Genomic DNA, 9,949 nt, shown 5'->3' on the forward strand with positions numbered 1-9,949 from the left:
CAGCCAGCAGCACCCAAAATATTGCACCCAATATGTACCTGTGCCAGCCAGCAGCACCCAAAATATTGCACCCAATCTGTACATGTGCCAGCCAGCAGCACCCAAAATATTGCCCCCAATCTGTACATGTGCCAGCCAGCAGCACCCAAAATATTGCCCCCAATATGTACCTGTGCCAGCCAGCATTACCCAAAATATTGCCCCCAATCTGTACATGTGCCAGCCAGCAGCACCCAAAATATTGCCCCCAATCTGTACATGTGCCAGCCAGCAGCACCCAAAATATTGCCCCCAATCTGTACATGTGCCAGCCAGCAGCACCCAAAATATTGCCCCAATCTGTACATGTGCCAGCCAGCAGCACCTAAAATATTGCCCCAATCTGTACCTGTGCCAGCCAGCAGCACCCAAAATATTGCACCCAATCTGTACATGTGCCAGCCAGCAGCACCCAAAATATTGCCCCCAATCTGTACATGTGCCAGCCAGCAACACCCAAAATATTGCCCCCAATATGTACCTGTGCCATCCAGCAGCACCCAAAATATTGCCCCCAATCTGTACATGTGCCAGCCAGCAGCACCCAAAATATTGCCCCCAATATGTACCTGTGCCAGCCAGCATTACCCAAAATATTGCCCCCAATATGTACATGTGCCAGCCAGCAGCACCCAAAATATTGCCCCCAATCTGTACATGTGCCAGCCAGCAGCACCTAAAATATTGCCCCAATCTGTACCTGTGCCAGCCAGCAGCACCCAAAATATTGCCCCCCAATATGTACCTGTGCCAGCCAGCAGCACCCAAAATATTTCCCCCCCTAAAGTCTGTACCTGTTGTGCCAAAAAAATTCATTGCCCCCCCAAATCTGTACCTGTTGTGCCAAAAAAAATCAGTGCCCCCCCAGCCCCCCCCCCCAAATCTGTACCTGTTGTGACAAAAAAATTCATTCCCCCCCCAAATCTGTACCTGTTGTGCCAAAAAAATGCATTGCCCCCCCCAGCCCCCCCAAGTCTGTACCTGTTGTTTTTGTGTGCCAAACAGCTCCAATACCAGCAGCAGCAGATCAGTCACCACTCGCCAGGCACAGGCAGCCACCCCAGTCAGGAGGAAACTTGAGGCGCCTCAGAGGAGAGAGCTAAGTAAGAACGCTGGTGGCACCCATACGACGCGCCAGGCCAGGTCACACCACACAGGCGCACAGCTCCCTCGGTCCCTCCTGACGTCAGCGCGCACGCCGGTGCGGCAGCGCGCCTCTCTTGATGCAGGCGCATCATTGGTTGGATGCGCAATTGCGCATTACGTGTCGCTGCTGGCCTGCTGCCTCTAAAGAAGACGGATCCAGCCAGCAGGACAAGTAGAGACTGGCTGGGTCTCGAAAGCAGAGCGGAACTCTGCTGGGGCCCTGGGGCAGACGCAAGGAGTTAAAACTTTAAAGAAAAATAAAAATTGAAAAAAAAATGTAAAAAAAATTTTCCTTTTCAAAATTGCGCCCCCTATCACTGCGCCCTAGGCGGGCGCCTACTCTGCCTACCCCTAGTTCCGGTCCTGCACTGGAGATAAACAAGGATAAACAAATCCAGTAAAACCAGTTTTTCTTCCTTGGCTTTTGGGGAATGTTCCATATCCTATACTAGCTAGTTTTCTAAAGGTGGGGGTACCTACACACACTTCTGAAGAAGGGTGGGGGACTGTGTTGTATAGCAACTGGAGGGACGCAGGTTACCCATGTAAAGACCCCGGGCACATGGGCATTTTGCTACTATTCTGCTTCTAGAGCTGCAATTCCATTCCAACAAGGATTGCCACCTGGCCGGTATTTTATCGGCCTGGCTGGTAAAAATGATGGTTGATCCCAATGTTATTATTTGGGGAAAAAAGATAAATATATAGGAAGGCAGGTATTTTTTTCCAGAAAAGGTGGCAACCCTAATTCCAACTGGCTGCATGGGATCCCACACTCCTTACTTGCATCAGACATCAACAAAATGCAGAGAATGCCTTTGTGCCAAGCCAAGTACTCACATTGTACATTACATACAGTCAGCCCAAGCAACGTCCCTAGTGTGATGTTTAAGCGGGGTCCCCAACTTTTTTAGCTATGAGCTACATTAAATTGATTCTGACACTAAAAGATGTATTTTCAAAATATTAATCTACATTAAAAGTTACCTATAGCTAGGATTGCCACCTTTTCCGGAAAAAAATACCGGCCTTCCTATATATTTGTAGTTTTTCCCTTATTAATAACATTGGGATCAACCATCATTTTTATTGGCCAGGTGGCAACCCTACCTATAGAGACGTCTATACATTTTCAAACACTAAGGGGCAAATTTACTAAAGGGCGAAGTGACAAACGCGGGTGAAAATTCGCCAATGTGACGTCATTAATGGTCACTGGCGTAACTTCGCTAGTGAAGGAGATAGACTCTAGCGGTACTTCACTCCCTAACACCTGCAGAAATTGCACTCTGGCGCCCAGGCAAAGTGCAATAGAGTAGATAGGACTTCCTCAACAAAATAGTTGAAACAACACTAGCGTCTTTTTTTTTTTTTTTCAGGAAAAGTGGGGTAACCGACTTCCCCCCTACATTTCTTACCATATGACACATAAACTATACACTGGGCTCATGTGTAGGGCAATATAACAATTTTATTTTATTAAGGTTCCCTGGGCTTGTGTAGTGTAATGTATTTGCTGCAACATATACGTCCATTCAACTTTAACTTCCCGCCGTATGCAAATTAGCCAACGCTAGCGCAACTTTGCTTCGATTGGTGCAGTAACGCTAGCGCAACTTCGTCAGCGTTTGGCGCCCTGGACGCAACTTTGGATTTTAGTGAATTAGCGTTGTCCTGGCGAATCCGTGCCTGGCGAAGTGTGGCGATGTGAGCTAAGCCGTCGCTGACGAATTTCCGGAGGTTAGTGAATTTGCCCCTAAAGGTGGCCATACGCGTAGAGATCTGCTCGTTTGGCTATTTAGCCAATTGTGCAGATCTCTTCCTGATATGGCCACATTGAATTGGGCAATATCGGGCTGATCCGATTGTGGGCCATTGGGCCAACTGTTTGAATCACAATGCAGCCAATACGGCGGTCAGATCGCGGGACCGCATCAATGAACAGATGCAGCCGTGTTCCGATGGGATTTTTAACCCTGCCCGATCGACATCTGGCTGACTTTCGGCCAGATATCGATTTGGCAAGCCAGTCGGATGGCCCCACACAGGAGCACCGGCCCGGGGTTTCAGGTAAGTCAATACAATCACTTGCGGGTGCCTAACATTTCGCTCTGCTGAAGTCACTGAAGTAGTCTGTGCATGCGCACATCAGACTTTTCCCTGCAATAGCGCTAAATAGTCAGAAATTGGGGGAATATGACAGGAGACTGTGGGAGACTGTGGGGCATGTCATAAAATCTGGGAACTCCCAATAAAATAGGGGAGTTGACAGCTCTGAACATCCATGTGTTTGGTGAGCAACATGTTGCTCATGAGTCACTTGTTGGGGATAGGGTTGCCACCTTTTCTGGAAAAAAATACCGGCCTTCCTATATTCTTGCCTTTTTTCCTATTAATAACATTGGCATCAAGCATCATTTTTACCAGCCAGGCCAGTAAAATACTGGCCAGGTGGCAACCCTATTTGGGGGATCACAGCTTTAAAGGGTTTGTTCACTTAAATTAACTTTTAGTTTGATGTAGAGAGTGATATTCTGAGACAATTTGTAATTAGTTTTAATTTTTTATTATTTGGGGATTTTGAGTTATTTTGCTTTTCATTCATCAGCTTTCCAGTTTGCAGTTCCTAGCAGGTTGCTAAGGTCCCAATTAATCTAGCAACCATGCCTAATTTGAATGAGAGACTTGAATAGGAGAGACTTGAATAGAAAGATGAGTAATAAAAAGCAACAATAACGATAAATTAGTAGTCTTACATAGCATTTGTTTTTAATGGGATCAGTGGACCCCATTTGAGAGCTGGAAAGAGTCAGAAGTAAAAGGCATATAATTATAAAACTATATAAAAAAAAATAATGAAGACCAATTGAAAAGTTGCTTAGAATTGACTGTTGTATAACATACTAAACATCAACTTAAAGGTGAACCACCCATTTAAGCCAATGATGAAATATAAATAATGAAAAATAAAGTGATGTTGACATCCCTCGAAGTACCATTGCATTTGCTGAAGCCAAACCAGTTTGGCTACATTAGCAAAGATTCTTTACATAGCAAGAAAATGATTTTATCAGTTATCTCAACCTCATAGTTTGTAATTGCCTTGTGCACTTAAGCAGCTGATTGATTATTTTCAATTCTCTGCATTACATGGAAGGGCCCATATCCCCTACTCATGTGGTGAGATCCATAAGTTTACTTGCTGACAGTGACAGTGGGAGATGCATTATGACACAAGTAACTGCCACTGACTTAGGTAAATACACCCCCACAATTCAACAGCTGGTTGAAAACATTTCCAGAATGTATCTATTAGCTTCATGGAAAGAACAACCTGTGTGAACATGCCCAAAAAAACCTGATCAACAGTCACTTTCAGTGTACAACAACAGTCCAGTATTACTGATTAAAAGTTTCCTTTTCAGTTACCCTTCATTTATATGGAGTGGGGGAGGAAGGTATTTTTTAAGAAGATAAAAGTGTCTCAGCCAGTGTCTGTCAACACAAAGCCAGACACACATGGGCAACATTTTGCAGAATTAGCTTTGACTGCTTTAAAGCAGTCAGAATAAATGAAAGTAAATCTACATTTTTTTAATCAGGGCCGCTTTTTGGACTACAGAATTCTCTATTGCTGGCCAGGAAACATTATGATTTCAGTGCATTCGGATTAGGTCCCTATGCATTCCTGAAGGATTTTGGGAGTTTTTCTACAGGTATGGGATCCGTTATCTGGAAACCCATTATGCAAAAAGCTCAGTATTACAGGGAGGTCATCTTCCTTAGGCTCAATTTTAATCAAATAATTCAAGATTTTAAAATATATTTCATTATTCTCTGTAAAGACAAAACAGTACCTTGTAGTTGATGTCAACTGAGATATAATTAGTCCTGGTTGGAGGCAAAACAATCCTGGAAAACCACAGATCGCAAGCATTTTGGATAACAGGTCCCATACCTGTATAAGGGCAGAGAGACATGTGGTCAGATTCGGGAGATTAGTCGCCCGGCGACAAATCTCCTCTTCTTCAGGGTGACTAATCTCCCTGAACTGCCTTCCCCTGCTTTCCTGCCGGCTAGTTGCCTCACGAGGAAACTTGGGGCAACTTCGGAAAACAAAGCGATCCGAGTGCCATACCGCCGCGATTGTAATTCTAGCCGGCGGGAAGGCAGGGGAAGGCAGTTCGGGGAGATTAGTCACCCGAAGAAGAGGAGATTTGTCGCTGGGCAACTAATCTCCCCGAATCTGACCATGTGTCTCTGCCGTAAAGTTTTAAGACAAGGAATTAGCATTAAATGGATATTGCCTGAAAATAGTGTGAAAAACGCTAGGTGGTCCAGTCTGTGGAGAATACTTTACTTCACTTCTAATAAAAACTGTGCCACCCTATCTTGCTTTATGGCAGAAATGATAGATCTACATTGTGTATTACAACATGAATTAAACATGACGCATGGCATGCTCACACTTCACATATCAAAGGCTTGTATATATTTATTATACTGTGGCCCAGAGACTGTCTCTAGCTGATTGACCTTAAATAAATAAGAACATAGATAAGACAGAGAAAACAAAATAACTGAACTTTGAGACCTATGCACACTGAGCATTTCAACCTCTAATGTGCTCATGTGGAGCAATCTTACGAAAGTTATGTCCGACCAAAGCTAGTGACAGTCTCCCTCTGAAAATCGTACGATCGGCAATACACGCAGAGATATTATCGGCAGCCGACAGAAATCTTTTAACCTGTCCGATCGACCAAACAACTGATCTCCGCCAGACGAAAAATATCGGAACTCTCCACACACGGTCCGAAAATCGTACAAATCCTCGATTCCTACAATCTGATCTTTGCGTCTATGGCCAGTTTAAGTTTAGAAAAGTTCTGTCCATGGAAGCTGCTAGTAGTGACTGTCGGTCTCCTCTCATAAATGGCAAATTAAGCACTTCTAAATAGAGGCCACTTCTCACCACTGGTATGTGCCAAAGACAGCACTTTACTTTACTTTGTTATTGGAAGTGGTGATAGGTTATGTTTTATTTTCCTTTACTCTTTGTGTTCCATAGTCCCTAAAATACATACAATTATGGAATCTGTATCTAAAATGCAGTGGTTGTACACTTCTTTTTATTCAGGCCCCATTTGAGTTCCAAGAACGGGTCAAGCCCCCCCCCCACAACAATATACTGGTATCAACCATCCAAAGCTCACATAATATCTAGCTCAACAAGTGGTCATCTCATATCTCTCTTTAATTAACTTTCATGCTAGTTTTCCAGCAGTCTACAGTACATAAACATTCTCCACAAATCTCTACTAACTGTCCTATAAGGTGGGCATAATAATATTATACAAAATCAATGGTCACAGGGAAGATTGTAATTGTTACATCTATGGCCACCTATAGACAGGGTGTCTTAAACACTACTTTGCCCTATCCCCCTCTTCTCATACATAATTACTGCCTGTGTAAAAAGTGAAGTATGGTTATAAAAAAGATGTAGGGAAAGCATCCTGGAAATCAGATTTTTAATTCTAAAACATGGAAATGTGAATACAGGTATGGGACCTGTTATACAGAATGCTCAGGACCTGGGATTTTCCGGACTATGGAGCATTCTATAATTTTGATCTTCATACCTTAAGTCTACTAGAAAATCATGCAAACATTAAAGAAACCAAACAGGCTGGTTTTGCTTCCGATAAGGATTATATATATCTTAGTTTGGATCAAGTACAAGGTATTGTTTTATTTTTACAGAGAAAAAGGAAATCATTTTTAAAAAAATTATTATTTGGATAAAATGGAGTCTATGGGAGACGGCCTTTCCGTAATTTGGAGCTTTCTGGATAACGGGTTTCCAGATAATGCATCCCATATCTATATGTCCATTTTCATGCCAATATCCAACACAAGTGTGTACTCACATACAGATGTTATGCATACTAAAGACAGGGTAGAAAGCAGCAGATCATTTTTGTATGGCATGTATGAAACTAATCTACCTCTGTAGTTTCCAATCTATAGGGTTGGCTTCCCAGGGAGTGCCAGACCAATGACTGGTGGACACAGCCTGAAAGCCAGTTAGGTTTAGGGTAAACAAGAAAACATATGCTGCCCTAGAAAAAGGTATGGCCGAATAGCTTATACATCTAATAGTTTTATATATCTGTTTCCTTATGGGGGAGCTAATTGAAAATAGCATCTTCAAGGGGACCTTTCATGGAAAATTCTAAAAACCATTGCTCTAATGCCTAACACCACTGCTCTAAACCCCACAGAAAAAAAAAAAACATGACACCAAATGGTAAAACTGTTTAGAATGCTCACTCCCCTGTAAGAAGAGGAGAGTGGTGCTGTCCAAACAGCCACTCCATTTAACTGAAAATTACCCAACAGGTGTCTGAAAGGTTATTTCTGTTTCTGAACCGGGGAATATTTTGAAGATATTACTACAGAACCCTGAAAGCTGAGTTTGCTGAAAGGGGTTAAAGGACAAGCAAAGACAGGAAGGCAGAAGAGAGCAGGCCTCTCGCACCTCAATGTGTATCACACTGGCATAAGAGTAAGCCTTTGTGTGTACATATAGGAATTTACTACTGCTTTTCGGAACGATATAAGGTAAATCTGCGGCCTTGTGCCTTTTTGTGATCATGTACTATTAATGATTCCTAATATACTTGTATTTAACAGTCAGGGGGTATGTTATACTTATGATTGCTAAAAAAAAAGCACTGGCATTCCTATCTCTGTTACCATTCTTCTTCTTGTGAATAACAGCACTGCCAGCTATCAGTCCAGGGGCAACCATGATTATTGTTGCTTTTATTACTTAATATTATTACACATTTTTGTTAAGATCCTCTCCTATGTCACAAACAGACACTGAGATTCACAATAAGCCCTTGAATTTCAAGTACAGAGAGGCCTAATTAAAATGACTGTCTATAGCATCTTACAGCTGCCCCTCTGGCATTGGCCACAATCCACAGGTTGCCAGGCCTGGTCACTAAATAACTGCCCTATTGCTAAAGCTGGCCGTAGACGCCCAGGTCCTATGGAACAAATCGAGGATTCGTACGATTTTCGGATCGTGTGTGGTGAGTGCATACCTCCCAACTGTCCCTTTTTCGGAGGGACAGTCCCTCTTTTGACAGCTCAACCCGCAGTCCCTCATTTGTACTGGAAAGTCCCTCTTTTCTCTGCACTGAACAACCAGAAAAAGAAACAAAGTTACTCACTTAATTGGCTTTTAGCAGAGAGCCCAGAACAGCTAACAGGTGCAAATAAGATACTTTGTAACAATTTTGAGACCCAAAAACACAGTTTAGATAAGGAGAAATATTTTCCAACTTTCATAACCTGCCAAATTTTGTAAAACAAACATGGTAATTAGGGGGCGTGGCCACATAAAGGGGTGTGGTCAAAAAATTGCTGCGCTACATGTGGAAAAAAATTTTTGTCCCTCTTTTTACTTCCAAAATGTTGGGAGGTATGTGAGTGCCGACATCTTTCGTCCGGCGGAGATCGGTCTTTGGTCGATCGGACAGGTTTGATTTTAAACCGACCGATCCCGCCTGAGCCCATTGCGCATCATAATCGGATCGTTCAGATTACCCCCGATATAGCCATGCTCGTTAATGGCATATCGGGGAAAGATCCGCTCGTTTGGCGATGTAGCCAAACGAGCGTATCTTTGTGTCTATGGCCACCTTGAAGAAAATGGCACCCAATCAACCAGATAGCTGTAGAGCTGCTGAACAGAAACCTAACCCAAAAAAATAAAAATGAAGGCCAATGGCAGATTGTCTCAGTATATTGGGATGAGCTATGACTAGGGTGGCCAATTGGCCGGTATTTTACCAGCCTGGTCGGTAAAAATGATGTTTGATCCCAATGTTATTAATAGGGAAAAAAGATATATATATAGGAAGGCATTTCAGAAAAGGTGGCAACCCTAGTTATGACATGTTTACATTACTAAAACAATATAGTAATATAATCACAGAAACGTTCATAATATTCAGAATTGTTGGCAGGTCCAATTAGGCCCCACAAGTAGGGTTGCTATCTTTTCTGGAAATAAATACCAGCCGTTCCATATTTTTATGGTTTTTCCCTATTAATAACATTGTACCCAAGAGGTATTTTTACTGGCCAGGCCGCTAAAATACTGGCCAGGTGGCAAATCTACCCACAGGCCCCCTGCTAGGGTTGCCACCTGGCCGGTAAAAATGATTCTTGGTGCCAATGTTATTAATAGGAAAAAACGTCAAGAATATAGGAAGGCCGGTATTTTTTTCCAGAAAAGTTGGCAACCCTACCCCTGCCTGCCTCATTGCACCTGACAAGGGAGAGAAAAATAACTTTGTTTTTTTCCCCCAAAAATGTGATATTCATGTTATTACAGTACAAAATTCACAGACAGTTTCTTTGCTCAACTTAAGACATTTTCATGATACATAGTGTGTACACTAATCCGCCATTACTTTTTTTATTAAGCTCACTGATCAGCCAGGAAATAAAATGGCCGCCCAAACTTCCTGTGACGCAGCCCTTAATAATGTATTCTCTTCTACCCTATCATGGCGGTCGAAGACAGCGCTTCAAACTCTTTAGCCACGCCCCTCAATGGTTCCACTCCATTCCTATCAGGAGTTACGGGGAGGCGGCGTCTACACGTGACTGTGCGCAGTACGTGCTGACGCCCCTATAAATACGGCGGTGACGCGCCGCGGCCCTTTACCCCCTATACCCC

This window comes from Xenopus laevis, chromosome 6L, assembly GCF_017654675.1.
Source record: "Xenopus laevis strain J_2021 chromosome 6L, Xenopus_laevis_v10.1, whole genome shotgun sequence".
Taxonomy (NCBI): domain Eukaryota; kingdom Metazoa; phylum Chordata; class Amphibia; order Anura; family Pipidae; genus Xenopus; species Xenopus laevis.